Genomic DNA, 18,475 nt, shown 5'->3' on the forward strand with positions numbered 1-18,475 from the left:
ATGGGGTGTTCCCGCTGGTCAGCAGAGCTCTTGCCATCCCTCCTCCCCACCAGCCCAGATGGCTTTTCTTTCCCAGCTAGTTGTAATGCAGGCTCGCCCTGGAGATCTCCCTCACTCCTCTGAAGGCCAGTGGTCAAGGTGTGGTCCGAGGACCACCTCTAGGGTCACCTTGGGGTTCTTGTTAAAATGCGGAGTCCTGAGCCCTTCCCAAACACACCATCATGGTATCCATTCAGTGCTTCAGGCACGGTACATGGTGGAAAAGCTTATAAGCTCTTCAGCGGCCTTTGTAAACATTTGAACCCTGAGGAGGAAAAAATACTGACCACAATATATAAAAAGAAAATTGCAAAATCAAAATTAATAAAAAGTTAATTAAATGTCTAGAAAATGTAGCTATGTCAACTCATCAACCACAAGTCAATCCACTCTCTCATAGTTACATATCATTTATATTTATAGTGGGAAGAAAATGGCTTTTAATATGTCTTATGAGGCGGGCTGGAGCCGCCATGGTAACAGTGCCTGGGGCCTCCTACAGTCTTATGATGGCTCTGTCCAGACTCTTTGAAGTCTGAATCTCTGGGGTGGGACCGGGAATCTGCATGTTGGTCAGCTTTGCCAGGTGATTCCCAAGAATGTTGGTCTCCTGGCCTTCCTGCTGATTGAGAGGATGGTTATTGAGCGACAAGAGCTGTGTCCTGGAGGGTGGCAGTTCCCAAACCTAGGTGATCAGAAAAACCTCCAAGGAAATTAAAACTAAAAAACACAGTGACCTGGGCCCACTCCAGGCCTATTTGATAGGCTCATCTGGGGTGGAGCCTGGGAATCTACATTTTAAAAAGTTCTGGGGAGGGGGTGGTGCCTAATGATTAGCTAGATTTGGGAACCACTGGAATTAAGGAAAGGGACCAGACCAGTGCATCTCAAACTTTGATGTGCACAGAGATCGGCTGGGGGATCCTGCTAAGCCCTGGATTTTTTTTTTTTTAAATTAATTAATTAATTTATTTATTTATTTTTGACTGTGTTGGGTCTTCGTTTCTGTGCGAGGGCTTTCTCTAGTTGCGGCGAGCGGGGGCCACTCTTCATCACGGTGCGCGGGCCTCTCACTATCGCGGCCTCTCTTGTTGCGGAGCACAGGCTCCAGACGCGCAGGCTCAGTAGTTGTGGCTCACGGGCCTAGTTGTGGCTCCGCAGCATGTGGGATCTTCCCAGACCAGGGCTCGAACCCGTGTCCCCTGCCTTGGCAGGCAGATTCTCAACCACTGCACCACCAGGGAAGCCCTAAGCCTTGGATTTTGACTCAGCCACTCTTGGTTGACGTCCCAGATTCTGCATTTCTGACAAGCTTAGCAGTGCTTCCCCTGCTTGTTCACAAACCACATGAAGGTTTGAGCATCAAGGACCTGGACCCTGGCCTGCAATCCTGGTTTAGCTACTTAACAGATAGGAAAGCTTGAACATTTTAGTAACATCGAAAGCCCTGGAAAAGAGATTGCAATCAGCTGACCCTGAGGGCCTGGAGTTTTAATACAGGCCCCCAGGGTGGTGAGGTTTGGGTGGTTCATTTCCCTCTTCTTGGCTCACCTCTGGATTAGAGTGATCTCCCCAAGGCCAAGGCCACCCTGTGGATTTCCCAGATTTTCCAGATTATAGCCAGGGACTGGTTTGCTCAGCCAGCAGAATCTGCTTTGTGACTGTTATTTTTCTCATGGCTTTTTATTCCCCAGAGAAACACTTATGATATGATTAGATACTGTTCTTCAGAGACTGGTCCTCTTAGAAATTCTATGAGCTCTCTAGTATCCTTTACCAAATCTTTCTTCTTAAATTAATCAGAGTGGATTCTGTTGTTTGCAATTAAGAACCCTGACTAATATGTGTGTGGAGGTGCCAGGGATCAAAGCCATAGAAAATGTTAGAAATGGCTTCTCTACCCACCACCCGTGCTCAGTCAGGCAGCTGGGAATTTCAAGTTCTTCTTTGTCCTCCCAATGCCTCTACAATTTATTTCTTTATATATTTTGTGTGTGTGTGTGTTTTGTCTTGATAATTTAATTGAAAGCCTCTTGAGGACAGGATTGGATGTTCATTTATATCTTCATTCATTTATTCAGTCAGTCAATACACATTTATTGAATGTCAACCATGTGCCTGCCAGGTACTAGCTGTCTTAGCCTGGGTTTCCCAGAAAGCAGAACTTGAGACAAATAGCGTATGTGGGAGTCCTTTATTGAAGGGTGATCCCAGGGGGCAGGAGTGAGCAACAGGAAAAGCAAAACAAGGAAGGAGGGAGAGCCCCAACAAGGGTGTACTACTGAGTTGGCCACGGCTATGGGTGTTTGGGTGATAGACACCATGGGACATCTGAGAGGCCATATGAAACATATCCCAGGACCACCTGTCCAGGGCGGGTAAGGAAGAAGCATCTATCCATTCACTTCTATACCCCATGTGTATTAGTTTTCTTGGACTTCCATGACAAATACCACAAAAACAGAAATTTATTCTCTCACAGTTTTGAAGCTGAAAGTCTGAAATCAAGTTGTTGGCAAGGGCAATTCTCCATCTGAAGGCTCTAGGGAAGCATCTTTTCTTGTTTCTTCTTAGCTTCCAGTGGTTGCTGGCATCCTTAGCTTTCCTTGGCTTGTAGCTGCATCATTCTAATTTCTGCTTCTATTTCACATGGCCTTCTTCCGTCTCTCTATGTCTGTGTATCTCCAAATCCTTCTTTCCTTATAAGGAAACTAGCCATTGAATATGGGAACCACTCTAATTAAGTATGTCCTTAACCTAACTTGATTACATCTGCAAAGACCCTATTTCAAATCAGATCACACTTATAGGTACTGGGGTGAAAGGGAAAAATTCTGTTTCTCCCTGGACGCACAGTACTACTCTCAGTACTTCACTTCTGACACCAAATGTGTGGGTGTTTTTTCTCACACCAAGCAATTGTACGAAACTAGCTAGGTGTCCTATAATTTAACTCAACTCTCATACTATCTACCTGGAGATAGCATTGGCTCCCACATAAGGGTTCAGTCCCACAAGACTACTCCCTCTTCAGATGCCAATCACAAGTCCAGGTTGTCACCTGTACTTCTGATTGGCCAGCTATAAATTGGAGGTTCCTACAACTCCTTCCTTGGGCTCAATAATGAACCAGAATGGCTCAAAGAACTCAGGAAAACAGATTACTTACTAGATTATCAGTTTACTATAAAAGAATACTACTCAGGAATAGCCAGATGGAAGAGATGCACAAGGCAAGGTATGGGGGAGGGGGTGCAGTGTTTCCATGCCCTCTCCAGGCATGCCACCCTCCAGGAAACTCCAAGAGTTCACCAGTACTTTTGGGATTTTTATGGAGGCTTCATTACTTAGGCATGATTGATTAAATCATTGGCCATCAGTGATTAACTCAACCGTTAGCCCCTCTCCCTCCCTGGAGGTCTGGGGGTGAGTGGGTGGGGCTGAAAGTTCCAACCCTGTAATCACACAGTTGGTTCCCCTGACAACCAGCCCCCATCCTGAGGCTATCCAGGAGACCCCAGCCACCAGTCATCTCATTAACATATAAGAAGACACTTAGGACTTCGAAGATTCCAAGGGTTTTAGGAGCTGTGTGCCAGGAAACCAGGGCATATGTATTTCTTAGGTCACAGGGGTTAGGACCTCAATATAGCTTTTTGTGGTATGCAATTCAACCCACAACACCCTGGCTAGAGGTTCTCCCCAACATGCTAACTCCACTGTAGTTCCAGGTTGCATTTACATGGGGTCCAAGGCTTGGCATGAGCAGAGGAGCCTTAGGATGGGAGGTGAGAAGTCTTAGACGTGGGCCTAAGGTGAATGGACTGTCAGGCTGTACCTGTAGGAGCCTATCAGCGGGCACTGAGCTGTTGGCTGCAATAGGCGCTAGAATAAGAAGAAAGGCCAAAAGAATTTGAAATGCTGCATACGAGGTGTCCTTACTGACAATGAATATGCTGGGAGCTGACATTCAGCCCTTCCTGTGTGCCAGACCCTGTGCCAAATACATCAGAGGAATTTTCTTATTTAAATTTCACAACAACACCATGAAGCAGCTGCTATTATCCCCATCTTACTGATGGAGAATCTGAAGTTCAAGAGATGTTTCTTACTTAGAGTTAAACCTTCCCTGCTCTAGAATGTAAGCTTCATAGGAACAGAGACTTAGCTCAGTGCTGTCGCCTCAGCACCTAGAAAAAGTTCTGGTATACAGTTGGTGCTCCATAAATGTTTGCTTACTGTTTAAATGATGGAGCTGGGATTTGAATCCAGGTAGTCTGATGCCCAGGCCCATGCCTTCAACCTGACTTAGAGAATTCGTGATGATCAAAACAGAGAGATGCCCTTCCTTTCATGAGCTACTACCCCATTCAGGAGACGAGCCTAAATAAGTAATTCTAAATATTCAGTCCTAGGTTGGCCCTTGCTCAGGTGACAGGCATGCAGTAGGTACTGCATACACGTTTGATGGGTTGATGCTGGGCTCACATGCCACAGGATTTGCACTTTCTGCCCAGTCTGGCCCATCTCCGGCAATTGCACTTTGGTCTCTTCTGCAAAGGCCAGGCTTTGCCTGACAGATGCATTTCATGACACTAATAAACATTCACACCTACCTGGAGCATTTAGACAGAAAATGGAGCCTAAAAGCTCCATGCAGTAATGTGCTTCCCCTCCTGCAAGCCGGGGGAACATTAACTGAAACGCATATGCTACGGAAACTGGCTGCATCGTTATTGGAACTGATGCACACTCACTCCGACCAATCTATTTTTATTTGAAGCACTTACGTTGCATGAAACCGAGCATAATAACTACAGTCAATAGAGATGTATTTGTTTTTATTTAAACTCATGAATGTGCTAACGCCAATAAAGATTTTTTTCCCTCTGAAATGTGAGACATGTATGGAGGAGATGGAAATTTACACATCCATCAAGACACAAAGGCCCATTTTCTCAGAAACCACTTTTTGAATTGCCAGTGATTTATGGTGGCAGACTGAAGACCGAGTTGGTGAGGCTGGGAGAAGGAGAGGGAAAAAACCCATCACTGTAGTTAATTTATTTCACTCCGTTTAAAGAGCAGAGGACTTAAGACTGGAGAGTGGAGGGCAGAGATAGGGTATACGAGTGAGAGTTGGATTCTAGGAATAAGAAAGCAGTTGGACCCCATTGTCCTCATTTTTGTTCAAATATACTTTGGGACTTTGGCAGTCAGATGGGATGGTGAGAATAGCCTGGCTTTAGAAGACCTAGATTTGCTGCTATCTAGTCATGTCACTGTGACATGGGTCTTGGGCTTCCTCATCTGTAAATGGGACATTAATATCCGCCTAGCTTGATGCTTAAGAGCACAGATTCTCTAGAGCCAGACTTTGGGACTTAAATCCTGGCTCTGGCTCTCCCACTTATAACTGTGTGACCTGGGCAAGTTACTTTACCTCTCTAGGTTCTGGTTTCCTCCTTGATCTGTGAGAAGATGCTAATACTACAGACCTGTGATACTGTGATTTATAACAAGAAGTATGTATTTGATCTTTGTCCCATTTCTGACAGAGAACTCCTAAAACCCTTGGAAATTCCTATGTGACAAGAGCTAAAAAGGTGTCTTTTGTTATGTTAATGGGGTGACTTCTGGAAAGCCCCTAGGTAACCTAAGGATGGGGGCTGTTGCCAGGAGACCCAGCCACGTGATTGGAGGTGTGAACTTTCAATCTTACTTCCTGACCTCTGGGAGGGGAGAGGGGCTAGAGGTCGAGTTAATCATCAATGGCCAATGATTTAATTAACCATGCCTATGTAATGAAGCCTCCATAAAAACTCCAAAGTATGGAGTTTGGAGAGTTTCTGGGTTGGTGACCACATGGAGGGGCTGGGAGCATGGCGTGCCTGGAGACACATGGGAGCTCTGTGCCCTTTCCCCGCACCTTGTCCTAAGCATCTCTTCTGTCTGACTGTTCCTGAGTTGTATCCTTTCATAATAAACTGATAACCTAATAAGTAAAATGTTTCTCTGAGTTCTGTGAGCCACTCTAGAAAGTTAATCAAAATGAAGGAGGAGGCAGTGGGAACTTCGAATCCATAACAGGTTGGTCAGAAACGCAGGTGACACCTGGGCTTGCAACTGGTGTCTGAAATTGGGGGAGGAGGGAGCAGTTTTGTAGGATGGAGCACTTAACCTGTGGGACCTGACACTATCTCCTGGTAGATAGTGTCAGAATTGAGTTGAATGTGAGGGCACCCAGCTGCCCTCACAATTACTTACTTGATGTGGGGAAAGATCCCACACATTGTCACGGGGGACCAGAATCTTACCACTGAAGGGGAGCAAAATTTGCCGCCCTGAAATGTTTCCCTCTGGCGTGAGGATTATTTTAGGCTGATTATTTTTAAGAAACACAAGACTCAGGAAGTTTTTCTTTATACCTCCCCCTTAACTGCCTAAAAGAATTTAGATAGGGAGCCTGCACCAGAAAGAGAGCTATCACCAAAGATAACTTTGTTTTACATAAGGAAGACTTCTCAGATTGGCAAGGCAAACATTTGTTTACCAAACATTTGCTCTTCCCATCTTCCTGTGAATTGCTTTCCTCCCCCTTTGAAGTCCCAGACCCCTACCTGCTTCTCCTTAGCTCAGAATAGCATATAAGCCTCAATTGCCTGACTGTCCTTTAGGCCTCATAGTCTTACGGAGCCCTGTACATATGACATTAGATTTGATTTTCTCCTGTTAATCTGTCTCACGTGAATTTAATTATTAGACCAGCCAGAAGAACCATTAAGGGTAGAGGAAAATTTTTCCTCCCCAACAATACCTTACAGTTTTGTTTTAAAGAAGTAATACGTGTAAAGGACTTAGAACAGGTTCTGTTAGGTAACAAGCATTTGAGTATCTCTTTTCATCAGGAGAGCTGGAAGGGCAAGTTAAAAAGTATTTAGTCCAGAGCCCTTCATTTTACAGATGACAATTCTGTATTAGTTTCCTATTGCCACTGTAACAAATGACCACGACACACGTGGCTTAAAATAACACACATTTATCCTCTTAGAGGTCTGGATGTCAGAAGTCCGAAATAAGTCTTTCAGAGATAAAATCGAGGTGTCCACAGGTTCCAGGGGAGGACCTGTTCCTCGCCTCTTTCAGTTTCTAGAGGCCATCCACATTCTTTGGCTTGTGACCGCACCACAGCAATCTCTGCTTCTATCGTCACGTTGTCTTCTCTTTCTGAGCTCCTGCCTCCCTCTCATAGGCATCTTGTGATTACATCAGGCCCACCTGGATAATGCAGAAAAATCTCCCATCTCAAGATCCTTTACTTACTTGCAAAGTCCCTTTTACCACGCAAGGTAACACATTCACAGGTTCTGGGAGTTAGGGTGTGGACCTCTTTGGGGGAGGTGGGGACACAATATTCAGCCTTCCATCCACAAGTCCCGAGGTCACATAGCTGGTTAGCAGCATGGACTGGTTTTGAGCAAGAGATTTCTGGCTGCAAATGCTCTTTTCATGTCCTGCTGCTGCCTTGGCTCTTGAGATGACCTGGCGACTGCCCTGCAGGCACCTGGCCAGGAAGACTCCTCTTCCTCAAACGTCTGAGGTTTCCTCTCAGAGGAGTGGCTCCTGTACCAGGTTACCACCTTCCCACTCAGAGAATCCCTAGCCCAGCAAGGCTGTAGGACCTACTGAAGCCACTGTATGGAGCTTCTTGAGGGTATATTCCCCAAGTGGCCTGCCAGCTGGGGCCTTGGAGCATGAGGTGGGTAGGTTGGACCCAGAGTTTGGCTGGTGTGGAGCTGGGGCCCTGCCATGATACACCCAGGCTGTGGAGGGTGGGCGCTGCGGAAGAAGAGCTCACTCAGCCTGGGCCTAGTGGGTCAAAGAGTGGCTGGAGGGTGAACGGAACCACAAGGGGCTCTGGAAGATAAGAGTCCACTGGAGACCCAGGCCGACTCCGCTCCATTGACCTGCCGCTGCCCGGCCCCAACACAAGGAAGGGCCTACCGCACAAAGCGGCCCTGGCGGGAGCGAGACCAGGGGACAGGGTGTCGGTGGGGAGCTTAACTCGCAGTCACTTCCGAGGGGACGCTGAGCCCCCAGAGGTGGGGGCTGAGTTCTTTAGTCATCTCTAAACTTTATCAGCTCTGGTTTTTTTTCAAAGCACATCCATTAGAGTGGCTACTATAAAAAAACAAAGAAAATGACATGTTGGTAAAGATGTGGAGAAATTGGAACACTTGTACACTGTTGGTGGGAATGTAAAATGGTATAACTGCTATAAAAACGGTATGTCAGTTCCTCAAGAAATTAAACATAGAACTACCATATGATCCAGCAATTCCACTTCTGGGTATATATCCCAAAGAATTGAAAGCAGGGACACAAATACCTGTACACACACGTTCATAGCAACATTCTTCACAATGGCTAAATGGTGGAAGCAACCCGAGCGACCATCGATGGATGACTGGATAAACAAAATGTGGTGTATACATACAATGGAATATTATTCGTTCTTAAAAAGGGAGGAAATTCTGACACTTGCTGCAACATGGATGAACCTTGAGGACATCATGCTAAGTAGAATAAGCCAGTCACAAGAATACAAATACGGTATGATTCCACTTATAGGAGGTACCTTGAGTCATCAAATTATTAGAGACAGAAAGTAGAATGTTGGTTGCCAGGAGCTGGGGGGAGAGGGGAATGGGTCATTATTGTTTAACAGGACAGAGTTTTAGTTTTGCAAGGTGAAAACTTCTGGGGGTGGAAGGTAGTGATGGTTGCACAAATGTGAATGTACTTAATTCCACTGAACTGTACACTTAAAAATGATAAAATGGTAACAAACGAAGCAAAAACAACCCAACAACATTGACAAAAAACCCAAAAACTTGGAAACAAAGAGAGACAGCTGTTGGTGGAGCTGCTGAGGTTGCGGTGGGACAGGGTGCCTGAGCTCTGACTTTCCGTCTCCTTTCCACCCTCTGTGGAGGCCCTGAGGTAACTCTCTGCAGCTCTGGGGCTCTTTGGATGGCCGTCAGGAAACACTGTTGAAATCCTTGCCAAGCTAACTGAGGAAGGGAGCCTAGCTACCTGTGGCTCTCATCCAAGGCAGCTTGTTTGCACTACAAATTCTCTCACTGTTGGAAAAATTGTTCTGTCCTTGAATGGGCTCTGAGTGGCAGTAGTGGTGGAGAAACACAGGCCTGGGAGAAAAGTGGGCAATGCTGTGCCTCCCAGGAGTCCGTCTCTGGGCTCCTGATGTGCCGTTCAGTGGCTGCATCAAGTCACACCACCTCGAAGGGCAGTGAGACTCTGGGCCTTGCTGGCGGAGGGGAAGCCCAGGGGGTATGGAGCAGACTTGTGCTGACAGCGGGTAGCTTCCGCAGTTGCACCCGCCCCTACAGGAAGGTGTGCCCTCTGAGAGCTCCCTCGCAGGTTGGTCTCAGAAGCAATTCAGGGTTAAGTGGAGAAAGGGGCAGCACAGGCAGAAGGCACAGAACATGCTCAGGTGGCCCGGGTCCCAGCTGGCCTGCAGTTCACACTCCGGGTCTGCGTCTTCCTTGGCTTCAGCTCATGGCCCTGCGCATCAGCAGATAGTCTCAGCCTGGGGCTTTCTCTTCCTCTAACTTTGACCTCTCCTTTCTCTCTTCCCCCACCTCCTCTGAAACCTTCTTTCACATTCTTCCCCCGGCTGGTCACTGTGGGCAGACAACTTGACTGTATTGGCTGCTGGAATCCAAGGCTCAGCCGGAGTGGCTTCTGAATGGGGAGTTGGGTAAGTAGCTTTGGAAGGCTGAACAGCATTTGCCCCCCCTGGGTTCCTGAGGCTGCCCTAGCCTGTGCCCCTGACTGCTGAACCAGGTGTTGGTTTTAGCAAGCTGGGCTGGAAGGGGGGCATGGGAGGCGACTGGTGATAGTGAGAGCCCTTCACCTGTATAACGGATCAAGAAATAGCTGTCGCTAGGCTGTATACAGAAAGGTTCCCATGAGTGATAGACATAATGTTATAGGAAATGATAGATAAGAGCCATGGCCACATCCTGGAGGTCTTTGAAAAGGAGTCAGGGACTAAAAATGGGCCATGAGGGGTAGGGGGATATATTATCTTTTGGTTGTGAGGGAAAAAAAAGTTCAAGCAAAAACAAACAAACAAACAAAAAGATGTTATAGCCAAAACCTCCAGACGTAGATATAGCTTGAGGCCGATCTTGGTTCTCAAGTGATGTCATCAGCAATCTTTCTCTCCATCTCTTGGTCCTGCTTTCTCTGTGTTGGCTTCTTTCCCCACACATGTTGGCAACATGGCTTCTAGAAACTCCAGGCTTGCACCCATCTGCCAGCAGTGAGGCGGGTGGGCAGGCTGCTTGTGTGAGAGTAGAGGTTTCATGCAGGAGTTAAATTTGGAAGATTCAAGATAAAATTTAAAAAATAGATTGGGTCCAGGTTGTGGGTGTTTTTGAATGCGAAGCTAAAGGTTTAGGCTTTATTGAAGGTTTTGAGTAGAAAAGTAACATGGTTAAGCTGAGTTGGCATCTTGAGAATCTAGTATTGGTGTAGTGAAGTTGGACTAGAGAAGGAAGAGTTTGGGGCCTGAAAGATTATTTAGAAGGGTGTTTGAGAAGTCTAGGGGTCAGTGGAGGGCCTGGAGTGAACTTAGAGGGTTGTCCTACTCACCGTGTTGCTCAGACTGGCACAGTCACCTAGATGTAGGGTCCAAGGCCCAGCCAGGGGCTCAGTGAATGTCACAGCGTGAGTTGTTGGGTGAGTGGGTGGATGGATATGGGTGGAGCGATGTCTGGGTGAATATCCCAAGTCTTAGACCAGGCCATGCAAATGGATGGAAGTTGCGTGGGGAGAATGTATAAATGTGAGGAGCCCCAGTAAGGATACACGTGCATAACGTTTCACCTAGGGTAAACAGATCTCAGCAAGACAGAGAAATGTCTGTTGACTTCAGCCTGCTCTTGGCAACACTGAGAATTCCACAAGAGATGTTAGGAACCAGTATTTCCCTCCTCTGACCTCCTGGGCATCTGGCACCAGGTAATTGTTTCTACTAGAAAATTTTAGCCTGTCTTCCCCTTTCAGGGAAAATCAGAAGCAGAGTCTTTCTATAATTTGTTGTGTCAGGAAAGGTTGGCACCAGAGAATCTTTTCCCGTCCACCACAGGACGTTCTGTCATTCTTCTTAATCTTATCTCATGTAGAGTGGCAGGGGGAAATTGGGCTTTCATAAATTTAAAACAAAGTTATTGAAAATCTACCATATGTTAAATTTTATGGTAGGTACTGGGACTAAAAGATGAAGACAAATAAATTTTATCATTTGTGATTCTTTTGATTGCAGTTAACAGAAACCAACCCTGGCTAATGGAAGCCAAATGGGCAATTAATTCGAAGGATATAGGGATGGTGTCAGAATCTGCAGAAGAGACTAGCCAGGCCTCAGGAAGAGCAGGAACCAAGCCTGCTTAGAGTCCCCAGTTGCTACCTTACCAGAAGCCTGAGGAATAGCAAGGATCTCCAACCTCAAAACTCCTGAAGTCTCAAATTCCTGTGTGAGAGAATCTGATTGTCTCAGGCTTGGATCAGGTGTCTTTCCTGGAACTGATAAGCTGTGACAGGAGGTTCAGAGTCACATAGCAAAGACACAGCTACCCTTGCGAAACGGACCAGAGAAAAGGAAATAAACTACTGTTGTGAGTCAAGCAGCTACCCCGATATATCTTTACTACAAAAACCTGTTTCAAAGGCCGCTAGAATAATCCCACTCATTCTTGGTTCGAGGTGGATGGGAAAGGCTGATCCAGTATCCATCTTGATTCCCTAATTTTCACACTTGTGTAATGGGTTTTCCCATCCCTTGGCAGGAAATAATTTCCTCCAGACACTTAGAGATGCTCATCCCATCTTTGAACCAAACAAGGTAAACAGACCTATTTCATTGATTTCCAGGCCACTTATAAGGCTGGAAAACCCACAGAGTGCTTTGATGCCAAAGGGGCTACCTGGGTATTGCCCGAATTTCCTTAATAGCTCACCTTCAGGACATCTGCAGTAGCATCAGCAGTAGGTAAATCAGTGAGGGCTTCTTCTCCATCATTCCCTCTTATTTATAATCAGTTAAATTTGTGGTCATCTATTTTTTTTTTTTTTTCCTTCTGGATAGTTTTGTGATTGGTATTTCTGTTGTAAGTGGGTCAGAGCCTAAATAGGTCATGTAGGCTCTCTGAATGTGGTAATCCTGAAATGAACAGGGCAGGGGAGAGGGAGGGAGGAGTGCTTAACTGGTATGTGAAGGGAGAGGGAAGGTCAGCTTGGGGCTCAGGGTCCTACTCATAGGGTCCCACGTGTATGGAAACCTCTGGTAATAGGGGCTAGGAATCCCTAGATGAATTGAGGGAGAAATGGCTTTTTGGGCTTTGGACAGAGTGGAAGATGGTGTGTATGAGAGCAGCTCTGCTTCCCTCTGACCTGATCTGTGAGGGTGATAAGAACTGGCTGGGATTCTGGATCTTTCAGCAGCTGAAAATTTATGGGAGAGGGTAAAAGGAGGAGGGGGAAAATGAATTGTTCTGGGCTGAACTGTGTTCCCCCTAAATTCATGTTGAAGTCCTAACCCTCAGTACCTCAGAATATGACTGTATTTGGAGTTAGGATTTTTACAGAGGGAATTTAATTAAAATTAGGTCATATGAGTGGGCCACAAGCCAATATGACTGGTGTCCTTATTAGGACACAGACATCCCAAGGGAAGACCACATGAAGACACAGGGAGAAGATGGTCATCCGCAAGTCAAGGAGAATGGCTAGAAGAAACCAACTCTACTAACACCTTGATCTTAGACATCCAGCCTCCAGAATTGTGAGAAAATAAATGTTTAAGTCACCAAGTCTATGGTACTTTGTTACGGCAGACTAATATAGGGGCCTTCTGGGAGGCGATAGAGTTGCATTCCTCTCTGCTTCCTCTCCCATTAACAGACTTGGCTTTTTGGGTTCTCCGAGTTTTTTTGGGCGGTGTCTGCTCTTGGAACTTACTGGCCCAGGACCTCTGGGACAGATTCTGTCTTTATCCTCAGTCCCCTTTCTCCATGGCTTAAGGAACTTTCCTATTTGCCAATGAGACAGCTGAGAAAGACTGTGCAGAGCTGACCTTGAGCCTGACCCTGGGACTTGTCTTCATTTTCTTTCTCTGCATTCCTAGCATACTTTCACACTGAATGGCCACTTCAGTGCAACTAAAAGAGGGAGGGCAGAGGTCACATCATTTTTATAGATAGAACCATAAATAAAGGCCCCTTGATGATGACCCCAGAGAGCTTGATCAGTCTCAGCATCTGTTCCTCCTCCCTGTCCTCCTGCCCCCCTGCTGCCCCAGCTCTGCCCAGCCCCAGTGGAACCAGGTAATCATTTACTAAATGAAGAGTTTATGCAGTTCATTGCATTTATTAATTTGTAATTTCACTGAGCTACATGTAGTGAAAGTTTTAATAGGACAATCAATTCCATTAGTGTATTTTGTGCTTGAACATTTACAAAAATTATTTAAAAAATGAAATGATTTTATTGGGTCTTGGCCACTGGTCTCTCTTTCCCCTACCCCACCTTGTGTCCCAGAGGTTAGTACTGCTGATGCTATAGCTTCAAGTTACAAAGTGTTTTTCAGAACAGAGGGCTATATAACTATTTTATTGGTACATTCGCTCTTGAGTTCCTGGGAAGCCTTGAGAACAGAGTTTCTGCAGCTCTCTTTGACCAGAGAGCTCACCCTTAGAGGCTGTGAGGTCCAGTTCTCAGTACTAGCTGTAAGCTCTTTGACCATATGACTTGTACAGGAGAAGTGGAGAACTAAAGTTGGGTTTTGCCTGCTCTCTCTCAAGTCTTGTTGGTATAGAAAGCTTCCAAGTTTAGGATTAGGAAGAGATTTCTGAAAGAGAAAGGATTTCCTCAACTTAGCCAATCAGAATTCCTGGTTTTGCTGCCTAAATCCACAGACTATCATCCAACCTTACGGATCTCCTTCTATTTGCAAAGCAAGGATTAGGTCCCATGGGAGACAGCGCTTTTCGAGTTTCTATGGAACCAGGATTCTTTTCCTGGAACTATGCCTCCTTGAGACCTCACTCTAGAACTGAGGCCCTGCTGTTTGGTCTGCCTCCAGATCTTGGATCTGAGGGGAGAATACCCTGGCAGCCTCTCCCTTGCTTACTTGGAAAGGAGGGAGGAAGAGAGGTACTTAAGAAGGAAGATTTATGCCTAAGTGATAACAGGTCCCAAGGAATAGGTCCCTTCCTGGATAGAAACAGAATTATTGTCACAAGGATGGCCTATGGCTGGCGTTTTAGTGGCTGAAAACTTACAAATCATGCTGGGAACAGGAGAGAATATTAACTCCCAACAGTCTGGTGTATAGTCTCTGTGACAGGCATCCACACGGATATGCCAGGCAGACAGGGTTTCTTGTTGCTGGGTTTATAACTGCTCCCTGGATCCTCTTCAGATATTTGGTGAAGGCTGGTATTGGTGGGGGATGCCAGCCTATGAATTTCTGGGGTGCTTCTGGGGATATTCTGGGTGCAAAGGAGTAGAGGCTATGGGAGGGCTAAGGCATTGGGTTTTTTCCCCTGGAGGACAAGTGGCTAAATTATCCAAGGCTCTTTGTGTTGAGGACCTTTAACATGAGTGTTTAGAGGTTGAAGGGTTCCCTGACTCCTGTCAGTAGGTTACCTCAGAAACCTTGGAGCTCTCCCTTAAATGGATCTGTGCTTAGAGCAAGCCCGGGGTTAACTGTCTCCTGACCTTGAAGGTACATCCCACTAGGGTAAGCAGATTGAACAATATTGAAACAGGACTTTACAGAGACTTTGATAGCTGGTGTGGTGTACCTATAAAGTATGTAGTATTTCCCAAACCTACTTGAGCTTGACCATAATTTTTTTTTCTTAACAGCATCATAAGGGGTTTATATTCTGCAAACCACATTCTGGAAACATTAATCTTGTCCACTTGCAAGACTTATGAATTAATAGTAGAGCCATGGTTTCCTAACCCATGGGCTTTCTACTTTGTCCTTGCTACTCAAAGTGTGACCCACGGACCAGCAGCGTGGGCATCACCTGGGAGCTCCTTAGAGATGCAGAATCTCGGGCCCACTGTAGACCTACCGAATCAGAATCTGCCTGTTAAGAAGATCCAGGTGACGGGTGTGCACACTGAGAACTGAGATGCCCTGCCCTGCTCCATGCTGCTGTCTCTCCTTCAGAGCCTTCCTAGGCAGTGACAGCAATTGTGCTAAGTTTGGATTTGGATAGGGAAGATTTCTGGGCCTCTTGGTCCTATTGGAATGTCCTGTTTTTCGCTTCCAGGTGGCAGTAGTAACCTGCAGCAGGGCGCTCTATAAAAGAATTCAGAGGTAACAGAGAGAAAATATAGTGAGACCGTGGGGAAAATATAAAGAGATTTTTTTATTAAACCTGGAAGGAAAAGGTGCTTGGGTGGGTAAGCACGGACAAAATTAGAAGGAATTTAAGCAGATTTATGCCGAGGGCTGTGATGTGTTAGGGGTGGTGGTGGAATGATGCTCTAAGCCCTGCCACCCCCATCCTCTTTGATGGGAGGTTGGGAGAGGAGCTCAAAAGACATCTTTTTTCAGCTGAATGCGAGAAGTCCCTGCCAGATCAGATGTTCAACTTTAAAACAAATGGAGGAAAAACGATCAAATGCAGTCAACTAGAAAAATCCACTTTTCCTGTTTCATAAAAAGCAAGAGCCCATGTGATAATCCCTCCCTTGGCACATGTTAGAGATTTCTTTATTGTTTCTGTGCTTGCAGCCAATTCTGCCACACCCAGCGGGGGTCTGGGCAACAGTGACTTCATTTGCACCGGGTCAGCATGCCAGTTCCAAGCCAGTGGGTCTAGAGCTGAATTCTAGTAGTTTTCCTTCATGCCTGCTTATGAATGAGAGGAAGTGAAGAGGGAGAAGGGGGAAGAACAGAGGATGCTTCGCCCCTTCTCTCCCCAAGCACAGAGGAATGCACTTCCCAGCGTGGACAACGGAGGGGGGCTGGGTCTGTCCCCCTCCTGAGCCAGGACTGAGAGCTCTTTCAGTGCCAGGATCATGACTTTCCTGCTACATACCAAAGATAAACACAGTGCCTGGTATTTACCCTAGAGTTGCTCAATAAATATTTGTTGAATGAACTTTGACAAAATCAAAACCATTGAGGTAATAGAAAGCTCATGAAATATGCAGTCAGGAGATCTGGGCTCTAGGACTAAATGCTGTGTGACCCTGGACAAGCTCTTCATCTCTCTGAACCTTAGTATATGAAGTGGTGATTGTGGTGCTTACCTCCCTGAGGTGTGGGAAGGATTAAATGAGATCTGTGAAGAGTGCGTAATTAATGTGAAGGATTTAAATGTGAAGGGATTCATTTTCCCCTGTACATCGTAATCCCTACAACTACCCCAATTCATACTTACCATAAGGAAATGAAACAAAATGAAGAATAAAATGTCTTCACATTTTATTCAAGGGAGCTTAGACTTGAGAGCTTTGTGGGAATTGAGCTTAGAGCTCAAGAGTTGGGTGTGAATAACCTTGGAGTTGACCTCGACTCCTCTTGCCCTCACCCTCCATATCCAGTGCTTTGGCCGATGGTGGTTTAGCCACTCAATACCTCCGCTGCCACCACCCTGACCTGGGTCCCCCCATTGTATTTCACCTGAATTTCTGGCTGGTCTCCCTGCTTCCTCCATTACACCACTCAAGTCTATTCTCAGCTTAACATCCAGAAGGATGCTGGTCAGACAGACATAAGCTTCTTCCTGTCACCCCTCTGCTCAGAAGCCTTCAGTGGTTCCCCATCTGACTCATATAAAAGCTGAAGTTCCCTAATGGGCTCAGACCTCCCCACTCCTTGACCTCTCTGACCTTATCTCTTTCCTCCTTGCGCATTACGACCCAGACATGCTGGCCTTGGTGCTCTTTGACTATGCCAGGCATGTTTATGCCTCAGGGCTTTTGCACTTGCTGTTCTCACTGCTTGAAAACCTTTTCCCCCATTGTTCCCTTACCTCCTCTGTATCTCAGCTCATTTTCACCTTTATGTGAGGCCTTCTCTGACTTTCTATTGAAAGTCACACCCTGTTCCCATCTCCCACCTGATACTCCCTAAGTCATACTTTATTTCTCTCCATGGCACCCATGGCCCTATAGCATACTTTATATTTTACCTATTTGTTTGTCTCCTCTCCTAGGTGTTAAGGCCTGGGAGTGTTTTGTTCGTTACTATATCATCAGCTCTCAGCACACTGCCCGGCACTGTGGTGTAAATATTTGTTGAGTGAATGAATTTCACATAACCTTGTTATATAATCTTATATAATCTTATTATAAGGCTTGGGTCAGAGGTATCGAGCACAAAGGGCTCAGGCTTATTTTGGGGACACTACAGATTGTACCCTGAATTAGACAGCGCCTTTAAGATGTCATAAAATAGGAATTGGTATTGTGTTTGCTCGGCTTGTCTCAAGGACCCCTGAGTGAGGAATACGTCATTGGGCAGAATTTATTACATTGCCCTAGCAACTGCTTCCTGAGCTTCTATTTTCTGAAAACTTGCTAATTTGCCTTATTTCCCTCTTACTCTCAATTATGACAGTCTCCTCCTTTCACCCTCCCTTTCCCTTTTCTTCCTGCACGTCTCCATTTATCATCTTCTGAGCACCTCCAAGCTGTCCCTCCACCCCATCCACTACCCAGCCTCTTGGACTGGGAACTGGAACAGGTGCCTGTTTTACTTGGTTTTCAAACTACTGACCCTGCAAGCTACTAGTTTGCACTCTTCCAGCCCCAGTGGCAGTGTGCATGATGAGCTCCTCCCTAGGTCTGGGGAATCCACATACTGATTCCCTAGATGTCTTTGCTTGGGATCGCGTTGGTCCTTGTGGGCAAAGCAAAGAACAGATCTGACTGATATTAGCACTCACTGGGGACCCTGACTCTTGTCCCGAGGGTCTCTTGACAGCTTATAGGTATGGACATGCACCTGCTATCTGTGGCTTCGGGTTTGAGTTCTGACTTTGCTTACTAGCTCTGTGTCTTGAGTTCTGACTTTGCTTACTAGCTCTGTGTCTTGAGTTCTGACTTTGCTTACTAGCTCTGTATCTTAAGCAAGTTACCTTACTTCTTTGAGCTGCTCAAAGCCTCAGTCTGCCTCCTTATTGGAAATTAGGGCAATAGAACCTACCTCCCAGGGTTGCTATGAGGACTGAGGGAGCTCATGTAGCTTTGGCACTTGGTGTAGAGCCTCACATGCAGGAAGTACTCACTGAATTGTTCTGTCGTTATTGCCATTATTATGTTGTTGTCACTGATAAAATCAACTCCCTGGCTGACCTTCCCTACCAGGCAGCGTGTGTGT

At 46.1% G+C, this 18,475-nt stretch overlaps 1 pseudogene; it reads right to left on the bottom strand.

Moving 5' to 3' along the window:
* Nucleotides 1-17,007, bottom strand: part of LOC132360183 (cyclin-dependent kinase 1-like) — a 57,329-nt pseudogene extending 40,322 nt beyond the window's left edge.
* Between the last annotated feature and the right edge of the window lie 1,468 nt (nt 17,008-18,475).

The sequence above is a fragment of the Balaenoptera ricei genome, chromosome 2 (genome assembly GCF_028023285.1).
Source record: "Balaenoptera ricei isolate mBalRic1 chromosome 2, mBalRic1.hap2, whole genome shotgun sequence".
Classification (NCBI taxonomy): Eukaryota; Metazoa; Chordata; class Mammalia; order Artiodactyla; family Balaenopteridae; genus Balaenoptera; species Balaenoptera ricei.